A 21577-nucleotide genomic window follows, 5' to 3' on the forward strand; every position below is an offset into this window, starting at 1 on the left:
AACAACTGAGCCATGACGGGAACTTCCCCTAACTGATTTTTAAAGGTCTACTTTATTTTTTCCATACAAGGAATAACCAAAGGGCTAACCTATTTGTATAATGCACATTTAATGAATGTAATCTGTCCATTTTATGAGTCCAAGTAAAAATCTTTCATATACTAAGTAACTGTACAATAAATATATATACTTATATATTACTATAGAAGACACTGCTATAATTCTTATGCAAATATATAAATATACATCTACTCCTATCTATTCATGTGTAAATGAATATACATTTATAGGTGAATGCTGGGTCTTTATAAGGAATATTTTTGAAAATAAAAAAGAAATTCAAGAAATATTTTAAGGGCTACTACCAAGAAAATTAAAGCGCTAATTTTAAGAATTATCACGGTTTTATAAAAGAATAACCAGGGAAAATTTGAAAAGTAAGAAGAAGATGTTCTAATCTATCCTACAAGCTATTAAAACATATTAAAAAACCTACCATAATGAAAACAATTTGGTGTTCAAATTGTTTGTTTCTTCCTTTGAATGCCTTTAATCTTTAGTTGGGATCTCTGTTCTCTCTTCTCTGTGTCTGTTGCCTCTCTCATGATTTTAATTTATTTGCTACAGTTTCTTCTGTTTGAGAGCAACTGATTGGGGAGCTTAAGAAAAATAATGTTGGCTACTTCTGAAGTTGTCTGGTCTCAATAAACTACCTTGCCCTGTCACCATTGCAGAATTAACATTTTGCAATGCATAGGATAGAAGCAAAGTACCTCACGTTCAAAACGCTGTATGTATGTCAGTGTGGAACATCAAAAGCGCTGGTGCAGCAATTCATCGATTCTGTGAGTGCCAACCAGAAAACACTGTGCCTACATGACTCAGCAGCCAGCCAAGGAGAGGTCATCCACCAGAACAGGCTGGTAATTAGGTATGGTTCCCAACAGCTGGTTGACCCCCATCTCACTTCCTGTAATTAAACCTGTTGCATGCGTCCCATTTACCACCGAGTCTTCATGTAACGTAAAAAACGGATCAATTTGGGAAGAGCCACCAAGCAGTAGATGTCATCAGCAATAACTTTATTCTACACCAAGCTCTCCACTCCACGCCTTCGCACCTGTGCTGTCCTCTTGTCTGGAACATGGCCACAGTACCCCTCCCCTCTCTATTACGCTTTCCTTAATATTGCTTACTCATGGCTTCTGTTTCTTTTAAATGGTAAGTTATTCCCGCTTATGAACTTAATTTCACAGTCATCTTCAATTTCACTGCAGACATGACTTACTTCAAAGCCATCTCCCCAATATTATGTCACTTGGTTCTGTAAATTGTCACTCCTCTCTTCTTGGACAGCACCCTGGTGCTTCTGTTTATCGCAAGCTCTTATCAGTAGACAATGTGTGAGCCTCTTTGTTTCTCTAGCTCCTTCACTGGACTGTAAGCTCCAAAGTACTAGGCAAGTGTTAGCTAATGATACCACTTTAGCACCTAAAACCAAAACGAACAAGCAATTCATATTTTAGCTTGTTTGGGAATGAAATTACTCTTGACTCTAAAGGTACTTATCAAAAAACAAAAACAACAACAACAAAAAAAAACCCAGAATATGCCCTAAACTTTTTCTTAAAATCCACTTACTTTTTCTAGCTAGGAAACCATAAAGCACCATCCCCTTACACCTGGATTCTGAGGACCCTCCTCGCTAGCACCCCACTTTCCATCCTGCTCACCTTTAGTTTTAAAATGCAAACTTAATCATCATATCAGTCACTTACTTAAACCTTTCCTTGGCTGTCCACGGAACTTAAGATAAGCTAACAAGTCTTAAGTATGACTTGCAAGCTCAGCCTATCTGGTCCCCGCCTACCTCTGCAGCTCCATCCTCTCTATACAACCTGATGTTCACCAAGTGTGTTCCCAGCTCAACTGCTGTTCCTTCTATACCTGGGCTATCCCCTGCCCTTCAAAACCCCTCAACACAACCTCCCCTCTCCTGGATGATCCATTCTCACCCTTTGGGTCTCAGAGGTTACCTTGTTTCTCAATATGAAAATAGCCTCGCCTGTTATTTTCATTCAGGGAACATGCATTTTTTCCCCTCAGAGCATTTTTCCAATTTGTAATTGTATTCTCCTAGTAAACTTTAAGTCCTATGAGGGCAGGAATCGCACCTACTCTCCTTACGTACCCACAGTGCTCAGCTTGGGACCTATTTTTTTTTTTTTTTTTTGTCTTTTGCCATTTGTTGGGCCGCTCCTGCGGCATATGGAGGTTCCCAGGCTAGGGGTCTAATCGGAGCTGTGACACCAGCCTATGCCAGAGCCACAGCAACGCGGGATCCGAGCCGCATCTGCGACCTACACCACAGCTCACGGCAACACCGGATCGTTAACCCACTGAGCAAGGGCAGGGATCGAACCCGCAACCTCATGGTTCCTAGTCGGATTCGTTAACCACTGCGCCACGACGGGAACTCCGGGACCTATTTTCTTGTGAATTCTGGATACATGCTTTGAATGAACAAGTGAGTAATAAAGGTGGCAAATGCAGGAGGACTTCAGAATAGAGAGTGATAACTGAGTCAGCTCCTTCCTGCCAGAGGACTTGCACCAAGGATGACATTGTCAGAGATGTCGTAGATTTAGAAGAGTGATTACAAGATTTCATGAAATGTTAAGAAACTTACAGAATGTTGCTGACTCAATTTTTCTGTATAATACTATTAAAACCAAAAATAATTCCAACTGGAATAACCATGACTTTATTTAGGAAGACAAATTTTCACACTAAAAACAAGGGGAAGAAAACCTCAAAATAAGGACAATTTAAGGATGAATCTAGCCTTATGAGACATAAAATCACCATGGTGTGCATGTGTGTGTGCAAGTGCACACACGTGTGCTTCTTTGTTTCCCTTTGGAAAATTTCAGCAAGGACTGACTCAAATCCATGGACCAACTCTTGGCGAATACCAACCTGGATGAGAGGAGGGGATGCAGAAGGCAGACCAAGTGTGCAGAAGGGCTCCAGCCAAGATGCAGGTTTCATGACAGAGAGGAAATGTTGACTAGAAAGACAGCAGAGACAAAATGCCTGGGCCGTTAAACAAAAAAATGCTTCCTTTCATTGTTCACACACAGAAATACCAGTGTTTCCAGTAGGAGGAGGAGCCAAAATGAAAGGGGGAGAAAAGGCCACTCAACTGTTGATCAAGATTAGATTGAACATCTACACTGTGGCTTGCACCAGGTGGGGGCGGGGGGGGGGGGGATGTAGGAGAAATACCTGCTGTGCCTTCTGCACAAGGGACAGTGGGACCGGATGAAGGGCAGTGAAGTAGCAGCGCACTGGATTCAACACCAGCAGAGAGGCTGGAAGTAGACACAGAATGTTCAAGTTTGTCACTACAGAGAAGAAAATGAAGGCTACAAAATAGCAGTGGGAGTGACCGCCATTTTCTGCCCTCCTTACGTCCTCGTACCTGCCCCAGTGATGTGGTGCCCAGTGATGTGGTGCCCACTTCAGCTAACCTTGGCCCCACCCCCAAACATGAGACTGATTATCGCATTCTTCACCATTACACAGAAAGGAGGTTTAGAGTGGTTACCGTTCCAATTTATTAAGAATTAGGAAAAAAGGGAGGGGTGGGGAATCAGCCTGAAATAGGATTATGAACTCAATCCAAAGTCAAGATTGAAATTCTACCTCACCAAGATAGACTATTTAATCAAATACTGGCCACTATTAATTGTATTACTCAATGTACTTTGCCACAATTCAAGCTTTCCATTTTCAGAGAAGACTTTTATCCTTGCAGGTCCATAGTGCAGAATAAAGATACACCTCACTTTGTCCTAAATCTCTTCTTTTTTTCCCTGAATCAATTTTGTTTTAAATGCACTTCCAGGGTGTTCTATTTACAGGAACTATTGGCTATGCCAAGGAAGATATGAGTCAGCATTACAGTTTGTTCATTCTGAATGTGTATAGTTGCGGGTGCTGAGATGTAAGGTGGTTTAGTGTGGAGGCTCTCTCGAAGCCATAGACAGCACCGTCATGAAGCCCTACTCCTGGGCCATTCACTATGGCAACTTTACTCCCAGAACTTACGTCCTTTTGTAAAGCAGAGTGTTTATGGATGTGGATTACCACCCCTCAGCTCATTCTTTGCCTCTATTCAGAATTTAAAATATTGAGTGTTCTTCAACCAGTATATCCCTGTTCTCCTTTGAGCATTAGAAGACCTTGTTTCCAATTCTTCATGCCTCCACTCTCTTTGATATACAAGTGGCCTCATATCCCACTCATGGCTGCTAGGATGACTGCAAAGGACTTGGCCTTTCATGGAAGAAGGGACCATAAAAATACAAGTCCATGCTTACCTCTAAGTTTCTGTTCAGTGGTTTCCCGAGTCTCTGAAAATCCTATTTCAATAATGTGAACTTATATAGTTTAGACACGCACCTCTTTTCACATAGAATCTTGCACATGTCTTTATATAGGAACTTTAAAACTAAATTCCTACTCCAAATGCACCTAGAAGAGCAATTCTTGAAGCCTGCTTCATGTCCAACTATGTTTCATATTAACTGACTTGAAGTCTTCTAAAACAAAAGAGTAACAAATAGTATAAAATATTTCAAGAGGTTTTTCCACAGCACTTGGATGGAGGGGATGGTATGAAAAAAGTACCTAACATCTGAGGAATGGTTGGGTGGATTCCATGCTGTGGAATATTGTTACGCAGCTGTTAAAAAAACAGTGCTTTGAGCGTATACCTAACCAAAGGGGATATTCTTAATATGTTACTATTAGGTTAAAACAAAAAAAGTTTCAGAGAAATTTTTACAAGATGGCATCATTTTTGTAGAAAGCAAAAATACATATGCAGAGATGTATCTGTACATGCTGGTATGAGCTTGAAGAAAGGCCTGGGAAAAGTACACCAAACCTTTATAAGGCTGGTCTCGGTGAAATGGAAATGTAGGTAGAAGATGAGAAATTTTTCATTATCTATCTTGGTACTGTCTCATATGTTACAGCCAGCATGTGTTACTTGTAATTATAAAATAACATAACAAATACAAACTGAGAGGCAAATAGTTGCCTTATATCATGGGTCTATAAAAAAATCTCAAAGCAGGAGAGTTTGTCTGATTTAAAATTTGTGAATTCTGATCACTCTATCGATATCTCAAAGATTGTTGGTATTTAGATGGGAGCAACTTTAAACTGTATGCCAATTTTGGTTTCGAAGCTGCAGTTTTCAATATAAAGAAAGGAATTCTGATACCAGCCGAGCATTTCCCAGCTCCTACTCTCTGATGTTTCTCCCCATGACAGAAAAAAATCCGAAGCTTGTAAATCATAACCAGGATATTCTGAGAGAATTTCTGTTCTTGGTTTTCTCTGCCAATTATCTGTCCACTGACAAAGAATTAAAAAATAGTATAAGTGATTTGACATTTCGAAGAGCAAGAAAAATAACAGACAAGCCTGCAGTAGGCTGCCAGGTGCACGGCTCCTTAGCACCTTTACAGTCTTGTCAGGAAGTGAAGTGATGACACCAAGTTTTCCTATAAGAGTTTTCTTTCTCTGTGGACTTCTGGTTCCTACAAATGACTCTGTGATACTTCCTGTTCTTCCGCACATGATCATGACTGACCATCCCATTTCCCTACCCTTTCCCCTCACACAGAGACAACAAAAGTCTAGTTTTTTCCCTTCCTTCCTAGATGAACTGCAAACACATGATTTTGCAAAAATGAAGGCAGTGCTTCTAACATTTTCAGCAATGGTATGAGACATTCTGTAGTTTCAAAATTATACTCTCCTAGAGTTCCAAGACTTAGTAACAATGGTATTCCAAGAAGGAGAAGACCGCTACCATGTTCTTCAGGAGGATTACAATGACTTTCTGAGGATTAAAATGACCTTCTAACAGGCATTGCATCACAGGAATTCAAGTTTATTGCATAATTAATCAAAATCAAGTTAAATGGAATCTTTATCCAAATTTTAATTTCTTCATATATTAATGTACCTTGCCCTAGTCCAGAAAACCTCTTGGACTTTCCCCCTTTCTGGCCAAGATGAGCATCTGCAACTCATCCCTACACAGAACAGTTCACAAAGACAGACTGCCACATGACCCATGCTTTATTCCCATCTTTCCTCTCCTACCATCCCTCACCCAGTGCTCTCTTCCTCCTACCCTCCCTTCCTTTCTCTCTTTGATCTTCCCCTCTGTGTCTCGCATTCTGCTCCCTCACAAAGGTCCTGTTTCTGCCCATCTCTTCTTCCTGAAGGAGCACCATCTTTGTCCCAGTTTCAACGATGTCCTCCAACAGGTCACTCTGGTTTGGAGTTCTGAGTTGACATTAAAGTTTTGATGCTGAGGTAGAAGAAACTCCCACACAGGGACCAGGCTGTGGTCATGGAAAAGGCACTATGGCCAAGTCAGGAAGCATCATTTCATTTCCCTTGGAGAGGAATGGAAAGAAGGTTGTAGCATGGAGTCGTGCTTCCTTTACCAAAAGTCCCTATGTACACCTCTGTAGGAGTTGTCACAAATAGGCTTACATTTGCTTATAGATTATTTTTTAAGCCTTTGAATATCTTATATAAATTCATGTGAAAGGTTACAAATGAACAAACAACAAAATAATGATAGTCATGCAAGAGATCCTTTGCGGTGATGAAGAAGAGAGAAGAGATGGCATTGCTGAGCTGGGAAGAGGAGTTACTTAGTGGACTCCTACAGAATGGGGGTGAGGCTGGCAGTAGGGCTATTCCGCCCTAGCCTCTGCTCCTTTGCTGCACCCGATTCCCTCAACCCACTTCACTCTGAGGGGGGTCCTTAGAAATACTTGACCTTGCAGGCAGAACCCTGAGACAGGAAACTGGGGAAAATCATAGCCCTTGTCCCTGAGGTATTTCTAATATCACTGATAGATGGATCAAAGGATTCCCTCCATGCCCCCAAATTATTAAACACATAAAAATAGCATCTTCTCTCATCTTTGTTTTTTAGCAACATAAACAATGATGCTATTTTTTCCTGAGTTATCTAAACTCGAAGAATCAAGTGATCTATAGTTTAGATACAGAGGTTCTTTATTATCGAACAGTTGTTTTTAATTCAAGTTATTATTTTCACTTTAATTTGGGGGTTATATGTATAAAACCAGAAATACATATTTTAAAATCTTAATGGAATAATTAGTCACACAAGTCACTGAGATATTTGGTGAAAATATACTGTATTCTGAGCAGGATAATCTTCCTTTATTGCAGATGGAGGAAAAGTTGTAAAGTCTTGGGAAAGAAAATGGTTTTGGTGAACAGCTCCTGGGTATGTGGGCCAATCACAGCCAATTAGAGGCTATTCATTAAGGGCCCAAAAGTGTTGCCTGGGTAGCAGATTAATAATGGCACAGACCTCTTTCAGGTTTCATGACAGGGCCTATTCTTTGCCAAATGTATCACATTTGAGAGTCTGTAGCCTGTTAAGTGTATTCACTAGGGGAAAAAAAAATTATAATTTCCTGAGTTTTAGGAATTATCTTTATGAAATTCCCCATATTTCCACAAAACTCCAATTTCTCAATAACTTTACAGAAAACAGTGCAAATTCACTAACTAGTAACTCATTAGAAAAATCTAGTATTTGTTGTACGAGCAAATGATGTGGTAAATCAAAGTGCTGCTCACACTTAAAGCCATAATTTATATTTTTCTACTTTCTGAGTTTCTCTCTTCTCATGTGTCCTATTTCCCCTTTTGACTAAAATAAAAGAGCAATTTGAGATAACTTGAGGAGAGAATCTGCAGTTTAACTGGATTCTCTGCTCTAAATTTTCCTTTCTCTCATCTCTTCCCTCCCTGGTTTCCTCCGTTATAGCTGCATCCTCATCACCATCAAATAGCCCCTGTCGTTACCCCATGTAACCTGCAGGAGCAGAATTCTGGGCACCAGAGGCAGGGCCACCAAAGTATAACATACCTTCTGTGCCCTCCAGGAGCTGGCAGCCTAATCAAGGAGGCAAAACACATACATATAGGTACACACATCTTTCCTGCCCTCATTCTTTCACCCTCCAAATACCTACTGAGCACCTCCTACACGTCATACTCTGTGTTAGGTGATTTTAAAAAAAGAAGATCACCCTAGCAACAATGACCAAAGTAGCTAACACAGCAAAATACAATAATCACCAAATGTCTCACAGTCCAAAAGTGTTATGGAAGACCAGAAGAAAAGAGATTTAAAATTGAAGGAAGGGATCACAGACTCTAAACAGAAGAGACAGAGTGGCAAACTATAGGATGAGGATGAGCATCATCAATTACCCCAACCTGTGAGAGTTACATCAGAAAGAGCTGTCCCTCTTAAGACCCTCATCAGTGATCTTTAGGACATATAGCCCAGTATGTGGGGCTAAAACCTGGGGTGACTGGAGAGTTAATATTGAAATCTGCTCTATATAAATAAAAATAAATTTGAAATTGGGGCTCTATGTTCCTTCTCTACCATAACTCATATTTTGGGGGTTGATCTGGAGTTGGGGATAAAGAACTAGAATTCAAAGACCTGAGCTTAAGCCCTATTTCTGTTTATTTACATGGCATTAAGGATGATTAGAAATTCCAAATTGCACTGTAGATGGTTAACTATTATTTGTCCCTAAAATGCTAAGTGATTCTGCTAAATTTCATTTGTCCTTAAAAAATGGTATTTATTAGTCTTTGAAAAAAAGAATTATTGAGAGAGGAGGTAACATCATTTTTAGGAGTCTCTGTAGTACAACAAAACTAAAGAGTTTGTATTTACAGTAATTACTAGAAAAAGGAAAAGGAATTCCAAATATGAATGTATTTTATGACATTTTTCTTTCTCCCTCATAGGTGGAAGACCAAGTGAAATGACACATTCGTAACTATCACCAGAAAACACCCCCCACACACATATACGTTCATCAGATACTAGAATTCTTGAAAGACAAATCGTTGTTGTTGTTATTTTAATTCTAACTCAGCCTCATTCCAATATTTTTTAAAGAGTCCTTATGCAGTTTTCAAGCTAATTATTTACCAAGTAGAAATTGGAAAGGATTCAGTCTGGACAAAGTCCATTTTAATGTAATTGTTCTGGTGTTTAGTGCATCCTAGTATTTGTCATCTGTTGCTCTTGCTTTGCATTCAAAGGGTTTTGGATATGATGCCCTTAAAAAAAAAAAAAAAAAAAAAAAAAAAAAAAAAAACCTGCAGTATTGTGTGGTACAGCACCACTTCATTGTAATGCAGAATGCATAGCTTCAAGTGTTTGCAACACTCTCCAGCCAGTTCCTTTCACACTGAAAATAGACACAGGGCCAATGTGAGTGCACACTTTTTTTTTTTCCAGCTCCACTAATCTTGCAGCTGACATCTTAGCAAACAATTAAGCATTCAAGAAAGTTTACGAAATTTAAAGCCAAATTGCCAGCCACTCCCTACTGATAATCTCAGTCACACATTTTGCCAGAAATTGTAAGGAAATATGGTCACTTTAAAGGGACAAACTCTATCATTATTCAGCAGCAGAAACACCTGGACCAACCAATGGCTGGTATATTTCATTTATTAAAATTCTTTTTTGTTGTTGTTGTTAGAGAAACAAAGACTTTTGGGGGAAACCCAACAGGGCTTTACCTGAAATCTGTGTCATTTGTCAAACATTAAGTATTTATTTTTAAAAGATCTGCAAAAGCCACAATGAATCCCCTACACAGCTTTCCTTGGGAAGTCATAGGTAAAAATATTTAATATAAGAGGCTACTAGAATTTTCCATTCCCAAGGGGGCTGTAAAGAGATTGTCATCAAATTCCAATTTTGGGTGGGGAAAAAAGATCCTTTCTTTCTATTTTCTTTCCAGTCATAATTCACCCTAAGAGTATTACACAGAAGTGCTTTTCTGGACCACAACTTAACTCTCCAGTCACCCCAGGTTTTAGCCCCACATACTGGGCTATATGTCCTAAAGATCACTGATGAGGGTCTTAAGAGGGACAGCTCTTTCTGATGTTACTCTCACAGGTTGGGGTAATTGATGATGCTCATCCTCCTACCAACACAACGGGACTATACTCTGTGCCCCACCTCTGCCCTCAGTCACCTGACCATTTTCTAAGATCATTTAAAAATCAGCCAAAGCCAGCTTATCATTGCTGACAACCCTGCAGGGCTCCACTACCCCTGGCATAAAAAGCAAAATCACTACTCAGGAATTCTGGTTCCAACCTTTCTGCATCAGACAAACAGATTTACGGAGCACTGAAACAGCCATCAGAGTACAAAGTGCTTTCTAGATGCCCCTGTGCACATGGCATGTCTGTGCATAAAGTGTTTCCTGCATTTTAACCACCTTTACCATTCCCAAACTTGCCATTGCTCCTTTCCTCAAGCAGGTCAGGACATTCTCTAGAAAGTTTTTTATCTCTACTCAAGTCCTTGGCACCTCCTCAGAATTTCAGCAGCATGGTATTTTAAATGCTAATTGCCATTTTAGGCAGAAATCTTTTTTTTCCCCCAACTAAATTATAAGACAAGATAAAGGATCCGTAGGCAGTTTGTAATATAGTGCCTGGGAAAGGGCATTCTTGGTTTTCACAGAACTTTATTAATGATATTTTTTTAAAAGCTACACCCTGAAAGGGAGAATAAATACATTGATTCAAGACTGATAGTCTTATAGTGACCCTAAAATTTTCAGAAGAAAAATCACATTATAAATGTGCAGCCTGTGGAATAAGGAAAATAGTTTGCTGTCTCTTCACGTACGGGACAGCCTATGTGACCTGAAATCAGCACCAAAGTCCAGTCTCATCCTTCTTCAATCCTGATTCTGTGGCTTTGGGAACATAAGTTTATCTTCACTTTCTTTCAGTTGGCCTTTTTCAAGGAAAGGAAATTAAAATGTACCTTTCCCAGGAATGTGGTGACACGTTATAGTTTTGGAGAAATATTTAAATAATGGGAATCAGGCTCATAAAAGTTTCCTTATTCATTTCAGATGATATTTCAACAGAAACAAGATTGGCTGGTTCTTACTGAGTTGCTTTCACTCTGTGACTCCTTGTCTACCAAACCTGGAAGCTCTCAGTCTCTCCATGTGAGTCTGAATCCCTGTCCATCACTTAGTTCTCCACATTATCACCAAGAGAGAGCCTGTTCCGGGCGATCTAGCTACTGCCAAGCCATTAAAAGATTTTATCTTTTTAAATCTTTCTCTACATTCTGCATGTAACAATTTATTTGTTTTTTTCACAGAATACTTACAGAGCTCTAATGGCATTAGATACCCGACATTCAATAGGTTGGATGGCACTTGGTGGCACTGGCCTCGGAGCATTCAATGAGAATACTGTTTGGTTCTTTTTCATTTTAATTGCTGGAATGGCTGTGGATATAAGTTGCTTTGCACAAAAGGGTGACAAATAATGATGAAAGACACCAGAGTGCTCTCATGTGTGGCTTCGTCAAGAAGGAGAAAAGAGATTATTGCAGCTGAACTGATCACATGGAATTTGCTGGGCCCTCTTTTCCCCCCACCCCCACCCCCCATTGCCACCGGGTGCCTCAACTGAAATGCAGTTCTTACAGACTAGGAAGGATCCAGCTGAATAACACACAAAAATTGATCCAATTAACAATGATCTTTAGAATGTTCAAGGACATAACGCCGCTTTTGTGAGGTTCCAACATAAGCATTCTCAAATCCTTAAAGGAGCAAATTGTTTCTGGTTCTGTCATTTTCTTCCTCGGGAACTGTTGCCTCAAAACAGAGCTGCTTCGGGAGGGGGGGAAGGGGAGGGAGAAGGAGAGCACAGCCTCCAATTTAAGACAATGCTTAAGCCAGGCTTCCCCCCCAACAACTGACCGGCCCTTATATTTTTAATTAACATTTTAATTCTTAAGATCATTGAAGATTAGGCAAATATGTTAATGTTGCAAAATCAATACTAAAAAAGTATCAGAAGAAATAAAAGTAAAATTAATTACTTTATGATCTACCAGGTTTTCAATTGTTCTTTTGTTTAAACACACACACACACACACACACACACACACACACACACACACACACACACACACACACACACACCAAAACAACTCTTCATTACTCTTACAGAAAGGATCAGTGATCTTCGAGAAAAAAAAATCCGTGTCCCAATTTACTGAACATTTATGTGCTTGATAAAGTCTGGATCTCTCAACCCTCATCCTGGTGGCAAAGTAGATTTTCTGTTTGGCAGCTCTGGGGAAAACTGGGTTCCTTCCTACCGCAGGAGTTACTACTTTTTTCTCTCCTCTTCCTTCTGTTTTAGGGACTTGCCTCTGATACCTGAGAGGCTGTTTTTCTCATAGTTGCATCCTCTGCCTTCAACTGAGCTCTGCTCCCAGTGTTCAGCCTCCCTACTCAGCAGCCAGATTTCAGGCCCTCACCACCCATCCCTGCCTCAAAGTTTCTCTGGTAGTTTCCTTATTTAAGCCATTAGAAGCATCCTATAAAAACCGGTAATTCCTGACAGGATAAATAAATATATGTGCATATTGCATCAACACTTCTGCAAGAGGATGCTGGCTCTTTTGGACCCTGATTTTAGATCTGTCAAAATAGAAGCACTCTTTCTCCCCCTCTCTCTCTTCTTCCTTCCTAATCAAGCTGCTACATGCAGGTATTTTCATTATGACATGGGGAGCCTTCTCTACAAAAATGTGGGCTTTATGTTCAGAATATATGCTGCCTGGGCTTACAGAAGCCAGAGAAAATTGACTGATGACTACAGGTTGTGGTTTTGAACTTCTCTCAAAGGATACTTTATAAATAAGGCCAATAGTGACAATCCTGCCTTAAAAGAGAATGCCTATAATTAGGCCTCGGACACACATATTAATAAATGAGTTTCAGCTCTGTCCTCCCACAATAGAGCCCCATCATTTCCATCAAGGAATCTGAGTCTAGAGAAATGTTTTCCTTCATTAAATTCTGCTCATTCAGTGTGGTGGCTTTTTCCAGTTCTTTAAAATCCGGGTAGAAAAGATTTATTTGGAAGAAGGGCAGCTTCTCTATACCCCTCCCCAAGCCAAAATCTGGGAGTAGGAAAAATGATGGGCCTTTATCATTTTCTCTAACCCACGCTCCCTTTGTGGGACAATATGGCTTTCTATTGAAGGGGGCAACAGTGGGGGAGGATTGGGGTCTGTGTACAGCTGAAGCCCCCAGGGGCAGACAAGATAAGGTTTAGTATTTTAGTGCCACAAGAATGTTTTTAAAAGATGGAAAATGGATAATGAAGAAGAATCTGGAATTGAGAGGGGAACTCTGTGATCAAAGAAAGGGGCTTTCCATCGCACAAGTCCTCCTCGATGTGGTGGGAGAGGGTACAAAAGCCCTCACATGGAAACCCCTTTTTATCCTGAGTGACCACAGTTCATTTCTGGAATGGCCGGTTTTAGAGTTTCCCAATCATCCATGGTGAATAATATTTTATGTCTAGAAAGCACTTCTATGTATAGCTGTCAATACACGTAGTTGCTGATAATGAGTCAAGTGGCTTGTTCGTTGTTTGTTTTATGGTATGCTGAGAGAGAAAAATTTAGAATTAAGGATTTGCTATTGTTAATCAGACTTTCCCACCTTCCTTGCTCTCAAGTAAGAAGCCAGAAAAGACTTTATAAATGCTAAGACAGTGAAAAATGTTACCAGCGTCCATTCTCATTTCGCTTGGCCCAGACACTTCTCTTTTTGAAATAGAAAACCTGGTTCATTGTTGAGATTAATGCTGTAGTTTTTAACAGGATCTTTCAACACCTAATGGGCTCAACAGAACCAGTAACCCTAACTCTTCTAGTAGGTGTCCCCATAACATTTCTTTACAAGTTTAAATTTCAATTTTTTTATACCAAACAAACAAACAAACAAAACTGGTGTTCTGTATAGTTTAAAACCATTCTTATCGACAGTGGGAGGACTAGCTCTTCCATGTCAGGAAAAGGTCTTTTTGGAAGCCTCGGAAGAGTCCAAGGTTTTATTCTTCTGTCCCACGTACAGTGGGAGGGAAAATGAGAAGTTTGAATGGGCTCTGAAAGAACTGTTCTTTGTGCATCTCACTCCCTCCTGATGTGGTGTGTGTTCCAGGAAAGAGGACAGGCACTGAGACGAAACACAAAAATCAAAATGGATTTTACTCCGCCTTCAGTAAACAGCATGGCACAAAAGTCCATTGTGCTAAGAGATAACCGCTAAGATGAATGGAGTTGGCTGTCACGGAGGTGACTGTGGGGCTGGTCTCTATTGGATCACAGTCCAGGACTGAATTCCTTTCTGGTTCATCAGGGTCTGTTGGTACCACAGGAAGTGTCATGATCCTTTTTTTCACTAGGGCCAGATGGTGTCCTTTTTGAGGCCTTACTAATGCCCAGTTTTCCACATGTAAAACTCCTGGGAAAATGACCTAACTCACAGCTGCTTAGTGAGGCTTGAGCAGATCTTTAGAAAGACTTCTGTCAAGAGCAAGAAGGTTGTACCACTAACAGGATAAGGGGGGAGGCTGCAGCCAGAAATGTATCAATTACAAACTATTTTTAAACTACTATCATACTTTGAATTGTAATTTGCACAGTGTATGTCTTCATAGGCAGTGGCTGAAAGGCGAGTTCACAAAAGCTGCTAATTGCTAGGGCTGCTGATTGTTTTCTCACAGAAGTTGTACCTTCCTTGAGAGCAGATGGCCTGAATAAGAAGAGAAAATGTGGTCCAGAAGGGTCGGGAAAGGACAAAAAGTGAAAGATTCCCTAGATAGCTGCAAGGAGCCTGGGGAGAGGGGAGGGACCTCGGTGTTCAAAAGAGCTGGAAAAAGTGGAAACTTTTGATGTATGTGGCTTGTGTTTACCAATGAATTGAATGATTCCCAAGGGCGGGCGACTGCAGGTGTGATATTCAGAAAGCAAGATGTCTTTTCTATGAACTGAGTTATGGTGAGAAGACATCCACATTGTGATAGAGGTCAGTGAGATTCACTGAAAGTTACTGTAGGATTTTCCTCCCACCCCAGAAAGCACTGGTAATAATTACTTTGGGGATAAAGCTACTCTTAATAACGTCATTGAATCTTTACTTATTTTTGTGTGTTGTGTAGTAATTGATTCCTGCTTCTTTGTGTGTTTTTCCCTTTGTGGAAATTTTTTTTTTTAATCTAGATTGTTTTCAGCTTGTTTCAAAAGGCTCTGTCTAGCTGTTAGAGTTTTCATTATATTTTAATTAATGTGTGACAAATGGCAGATTTCTCCTGTCATGTTTGAATAGTATGTTGAAGTTTTTTCAAAAATCTAAAGCCAGGTATAAAATAGGTTTGTGGCTTTTTTATTCCAACCTGTACAAAAAAAAAAATTAGTACCATCTCTTTGCAAACAAGTGAAATATCAAATAACTGTGATGGGAATCTACTTCCTTAAAGTTACTTTTTTTCCAACTCTGTAAATTTATCCAAATTTGCTTAACTTTTATGTTACAAAAATCTAATAATGTATTACTGGGGAGGAGAAGAAAAACTTATGTGAAACATTTGGCTTGTGTTTTCAATCAAGTGCCTAACTTTATGATTACTGAAAGAAATATCTCAATAACACGTTTTAAATTGAACAATTGCCGTGTAGCAAATGGCAGACGAGTAATATGAGAAGGATGTACTAACTTAGCAATTTTTATTCTCTCTGAGCTTTTTGATAAAGGCATACAAGATGGTGATTAGCTCTCTTTACTACTCAGAACCTAAAAAGCATCAATATCAATAATTTGTAATTACTGACTTAATTGCTGAGGAATATCTCATAGAACCCTGCCTCCCTCAGGTAACTTATTATGGCTTATGCCCAGATGTGAATTGTTATAAAAGTAAGGCAACATCCATAAAGTACATTTAAGTGAGAGGCTGCCAACCTCAGAGGATGACTGCTATTTTGCTCAAGTGGTACCAGTTTTGTTCACACTTTAAATGCCCATCTCCTCAGGGCACTTGGAACTCTAAGTTTAGGACCCTCATCTGAGAGGGTAGTAGGCAAGGAAGGCCATTCTCCTCTGGTTAGCAATCAGCAGCATTTGAACAAAGACCCCAAAACTTTAATTAAAGGCATCCCTTATCAGTTTGCTAGTCTTTAACTTTCTCTTTGGACAATAATACAACTCACTTGAATCAGCTTCAAAAATAATTCTGCTGACTGGTATTGGTTTCTCTTTTGTTTTGAGAACAGATGCAGGTATCCTGCGTGCATGTAGGATCCATGTTGAACAGCTAAGGAGCCCTAGAGATGGAACCAGGATTTCCTCCGCTGGGTCAGTTACATGCAGCCAGGCTTTTAGCAGAAACTAGCCTTCTGTCTCCTTCCTTTCATGGGCAGGGTTATGTTTTGTTGTGGCACAAAGAAATTCTTCCCTCTCTTGTTCACAAAGCCCCACAGCACTAGCTCTCCTTTATTACTGCTCTTTTCTTTCTCTGAATGCTATATTTTTTTATTTACATAAGAATTCTTGTAGATGTTTTATTTACATATGCATTCGCTCATTTTGGATGAGTGAAAGGAAGTGTGGAAAGCCTAAACCCCAGAGCACATTTTTACAAAGACTAAAAGCCACCTCTGAAGCTGTCCATGTCCCAGAAAGTAACTCTAATCTTGCTTTTATTTGTCTTAATTATTGAGTCTTCCTCTTCATATCTTGAGTAGAAATTTGGAAGGTTTTCAGTGTCTTTCCAAGCATCAAGTTTGATGCTATGTAGTTTTGTTTTACGGAGACAAGGAGGAAGAAAAGGGTGTCCTGTGAAGAAAGGCTCTCTGAATTGGGAGATGCTGTTCAATTATTACAATGAATTGAACAAGAAAGAAATAATGATGTTGAGCCCCAGATAAGTGACCATAATAGTTTTATCTATAAAATTTTAAGATGTGACCAGAGAAAAGCATATACTTTTAAAACCATCAAAACTTAGCCTTTAACATTAGTCATGATTTAAATAAATTCTGACGTTTTTTCAAAAATATCCAATCTACAGAGTTTGGAAATTCAAATAGTCAGTGCAGTGTTAACTGATAGCAGAAACTAGAGCCTCCATTTTTTTTCAATATTATAACTTCTGGGAGGTGGGGTGAGACTCCCTTACTGAAAATTGTATTGAAATTTTTTATATTGACTTATGAAAGTTATTTCTCAAACAAAAGAGTTAATCTTGAAAAAAAATCCCTTCATTTAGCTTTCATGTTGTGGGAATGCGTGAAATATATTTTGCCTCATTTTTAAAAGGTGTACTAAATAAAGAGCTAATCCTTCCTGTCTCTTCAGAATTCACATGTGGTTGAAAAAAGTAACTTCTTAAGAATTTACCCTATGAACAGTTAGAATCTTCCAGATGAAATTTTACTCACATTTTTTTTTTGTTTTTTATCAACAAATATTAATTGGAGCTACTACTCTACCAGGAAATTAGGTTAGACATGAGCAGTACAGAAAAAGAATCAGACATAGACCCTCTTCCTATGATGTCAAAATAGGATATGATGTCAATGGGATCCTGTGATGACAAGTCCACTAGGGAAAAAATATAAAGACTGGAGGATGTCCTAGATATCAGTACCTCAATCCCATCACATCTTTTTCCTCTCCTTTAAGTTTCTGAAGACATAGTAGAAGCCTCAATGTACAATAAGAGCTCAGCACATACTAATGGTTATTAAGTTTTAACTATTGCCACTCAATACGCCACCAAAAAGTATTGCTTGATTCATTCTTTACAGTATTCCTGGACAAGGCTGCTATCGCTTGATGCTGCTGTTATTTAATCTGTTTTCTGGATTATTTGGAGTACTCCAAAATCTTCATATTAATTCAAATTGTAGAACGACTTTTGGTTCATTAAAATTGCAGTTTTGTTATTCGTGGGTTGTGAAAGAGTCTTAAACCTAGGTCACCTGCTCAGTCTTTGGATCTTGCATCTTTTACTAACACATTCACCTGCAAGTTAGCTAAGAAAGACCTGCTGACCACGCAGGCACCCCCATAGCAGGAGCATCATTAAGAAGCAAGGGGTTATAAACCCACATATTTTGAAAGTGGAAGGAAATTTCAAGATCATCCAACATTCTCATTCTACTTAAAAGTTAAAGGTGAGGAGGTGCTTTATCTTACTCATCTATGATACCCGAAACATGAAGATAATAATAATACCATAAAGTTTGTGCCTGGCATAGTGTTCAGAATTTTGTATACATTATCTCATTCTTACCATACAATCTGAAATGGTGCTCATTTCTGCATTTTTGTGGATAAGAAAACTGAGGCTCTTAGAGGTTAAGTAATGTGCTCAGGTTCCTTGGTCAGTAAAGAAAAGAGCCCAATGGCAGTCTGACTCCAAAACCTAAATTCCACCTCCCACCATTACTCTAGCATATAATTTTACCCGAGATGCAAATAAATGAGTTGAATTTATAATATTAAAATGTCCTGGTTGATATACTCAATGAATGTAGAAAGTAAGAGGGAGAGAGGAATGGAGTGAGGAATATTGGAAGAAAGAAACCTCATTCAAAATATCACTGAGTACCACCATAACTTCCATGTTTTCTAATTTAGGTCCTTTGGTCCTTTCAGTCCAATATTACAATTCTTAAAACCAGATTGTATCAGATTATTATTCCATGACTCTTAATTAGCAAACTCAGGAGATTAAGTAAACTGTATCAGGTCAATAGGATAAAAGTTATTACATAATATGAAAGGCTTCCTGATATTGATCTAAAAGTATTAACATTGTTACCTCACCACACACTGGAAAAAAAATCACATTAAAACCTTTACAGTTAGTTATATAAACATTGCAAACTTTAAAATAAAATTAACGTTGTTAAATTCAATAATCTAAATATACTTTATAAATCAAATAGATTACCTTCTTTATAATGGATAAACATTACATTTTACATAAATTTATTACCTAAAGATATTTAAGGCAAAACCCATTGGCATGAAAATTCAGAATTTATTTCTATTTATGAATGAATGCTTTTTCATGTATTTTAAAAGTGATATTGTATTTTTTAGGTAATTCTAGTGTATATGTATAAAATATGTATACTATATTAATCTTTAAAAATAAAATCAACAGATTCTTCCAGTAATTTTTCATGAGACAAGCTATGTAGGGTATTATATATTAAAATTTCACTACAATGTAAAGCATTGATGAGCACTTTGTCATAAATAATTGTTTTTTCTCCCCCTCAGGTATTCTTTATAAAGCATTTTGAACTTGTCAAATAGTTTCCATATTCACTACTATTGTTATTATAGTTAAACTACTGCTTTAAAACACATTACTGTTGCCATTACTTAATAATTAGTTCTATACCTTGTATTAAGTACCTACTATGTGCTTTACTTGAACCAGGAACATAGCCTAATACAGGAATGACATCAGACTTTTTTTTTCCCCCTTGGGGATTTATTTGCTGGTTCTTTATTAAATATTTTAAGTTTCTAGTTATTTAAAGAGAAAATGACAAAACCAGCAGCCACCATTTTTAGGATGGCTATTATTTATTTTTATTACTCAATGAATTTATTACATTTATAGTTGTACAATGATCATCACAATCCAATTTTATAGGATTTCCATCCCACAACCCCAGCACATCCCCCCACCACCCAAACTGTTTCCTTTGGAAACCGTAAGTTCTTCAAAGTCTGAGTTTATATCTGCTCTGCAAAGAAGTTCATTGTGTCCTTTTTTCAGATTCCACATGTCAGTGAAAGCATTTGATGTTGGTGTCATTGTATGACTGACTTCACTTAGCGTGATAATTTCTAGGTCCATCAAGGTTGCTGCAAATGCCACTGTTTCATCCCTTTTAATGGCTGAGTAATATTCCATTGTGTTTATGTACCGCTTCTTCTTTATCCACTCCCTCTGTCAATGGAAATTCAGGTTGTTTCCATGTCTTGTCTGTTGTATACAGTGAACATCGGGGTACATGTGTCTTTTCGAGTCATGGTTTTCTCTGGATAGATGCCCAGGAGTAGGATTGCTAGAGCAAATGCGAGTTCTATGTTTAGTTTTCTGAGGCATCTCCATACTGTTTTCCACAGTGGTTACACCAATTTACAATCCCACCAACAGTGTAATAGGGTTCCTTTTTCTCCACACCCTCTCCAGCACTACTTGTTTGTAGACTTTTTGATGATGGTGATTCTGGCTGGTGTAAGGTGGTACCTCACAGTGGCTTGGATTTGCATTTCTCTAATAATGAGTGATGTTGAACATCTTTTCATGTGTTTTTTGGCCATCTGTATGTCTTCTTTGGAGAACTGTCTGTTTAGATCTTTGGCCCATTTTTTGATGGGGTCGTTTGTTTTTTTGGTATTGAGCCATAGGGGGTCTTTAAAAATTTTGGACCTTAACCCCTTGTCAGTTGATTCATTTGCAAATATTTTCTCCCACTCTGTGGGTTGTTTTTTTGTTTTGTTTTGTTTAGGGTTTCCTTTGCTGTGCAGAAACTTTTAAGTTTAATTAGGTCCCATTTGTTTATTTTTGTTTTTGCTGTCATTACTCTAAGAGGTGGATCTGAGAAGACGTTGCTGTCGTTTATGTCGGAGAGTGTTTGGCCTATCTTTTCCTCTAAGAGTTTTATAGTATCTGGTCTTATATCTAGGTCTTTAATCCATTTTGAGTTTATTTTTGTGTATGGTGTTAGGGAGTGTTCTAATTTCATTCTTTTACATGTACCAGCAGCCACCATTTTACCATTTGTTTCAGTTCAGACTTTACATCAGTCAGATTTTTTGGCAAAGTTTTCTTACTGAATAAACTTATTTGGCTTTATAGACTTAGCCTAGAATGCTTTCCTTGAAAGGGGAAAATGTTGTTTGAACTAAGGTAATTTTGGAACATCTGATCCATGAGACTATGAATTTAGAAATTATTTTATAAAGTCAAACCAATAGTCCTGTGTAATTTCTAACTCCATCTATAGTTTGATCAGATATTCTCCACATAAATTTTCACATTCTTATGAAAGCAAAACAAATAATTTTTTTCCTTTTAAAACTTTTAGGTGACACTCTTTAACAGGATTAGAAAAGCCTTAGCTCTAATTGTGGCAGTTAAAAGATGATCCAGCTTACATCAATTATACTCTGTGCAGAGAACTACATAATGTGATGGAAACAATCATGCCTAAAGGTCAATGGAATTGAGATTTCTTCTTCTGGGAAAAAAAGAGAGAGAGAGAGAGAATACTAGGGAAGAGGGCTAATGATTCATTATCTTCAGGAGTATACACAGTGTTAATGAAGAATCCAGATGCATTCTTTTTTTTTCAAGAAAAGAAAAGATGAACAAAAAGAGCAAAATTTCAAGAAGAGAAAATTTAATTAGAGATAAGGTATAATGTCTGGACTAAAGGATAACGAAATACTGTAACAGATTCAATAAAAAGGTATTTTGAAAACTCTATATTTGTTAAAGACTTTGATCCATCTAGGAG

The 21577-nt window shown here is 38.3% G+C and overlaps 2 protein-coding genes across 8 annotated transcripts in view; one reads left to right on the top strand and one right to left on the bottom strand.

Annotated features, from left to right (window-relative positions):
• LOC102160801 (uncharacterized) overlaps positions 1-21577 on the top strand; it is a 1256521-nt gene that overhangs the window by 1191057 nt on the left and 43887 nt on the right. The window contains exons 13-14 of one of the 6 annotated variants that reach the window (XR_014806244.1): positions 11058-11156; positions 11315-13972. The exons of the other annotated variants lie outside the window; for them this stretch is intronic. The gene's annotated coding sequence lies outside the window, so the exon portion shown is untranslated. Of the gene's footprint in view, positions 1-11057; positions 11157-11314; positions 13973-21577 lie in introns of those variants that run through there. 6 annotated transcript variants of the gene reach the window in all.
• Positions 1-21577, bottom strand: part of LOC106508906 (uncharacterized) — a 352985-nt gene that overhangs the window by 203490 nt on the left and 127918 nt on the right. Inside the window, exon 2 of one of the 2 annotated variants that reach the window (XR_014806272.1) lies at positions 6398-6485. The exons of the other annotated variant lie outside the window; for it this stretch is intronic. The gene's annotated coding sequence lies outside the window, so the exon portion shown is untranslated. Of the gene's footprint in view, positions 1-6397; positions 6486-21577 lie in introns of those variants that run through there. 2 annotated transcript variants of the gene reach the window in all.

Source organism: Sus scrofa, chromosome 1, assembly GCF_054392235.1.
Source record: "Sus scrofa isolate SSC_HxYL_T2T_F1_AM1 chromosome 1, Sscrofa_HxYL_maternal_Yorkshire_Landrace_v2.0, whole genome shotgun sequence".
Taxonomy (NCBI): domain Eukaryota; kingdom Metazoa; phylum Chordata; class Mammalia; order Artiodactyla; family Suidae; genus Sus; species Sus scrofa.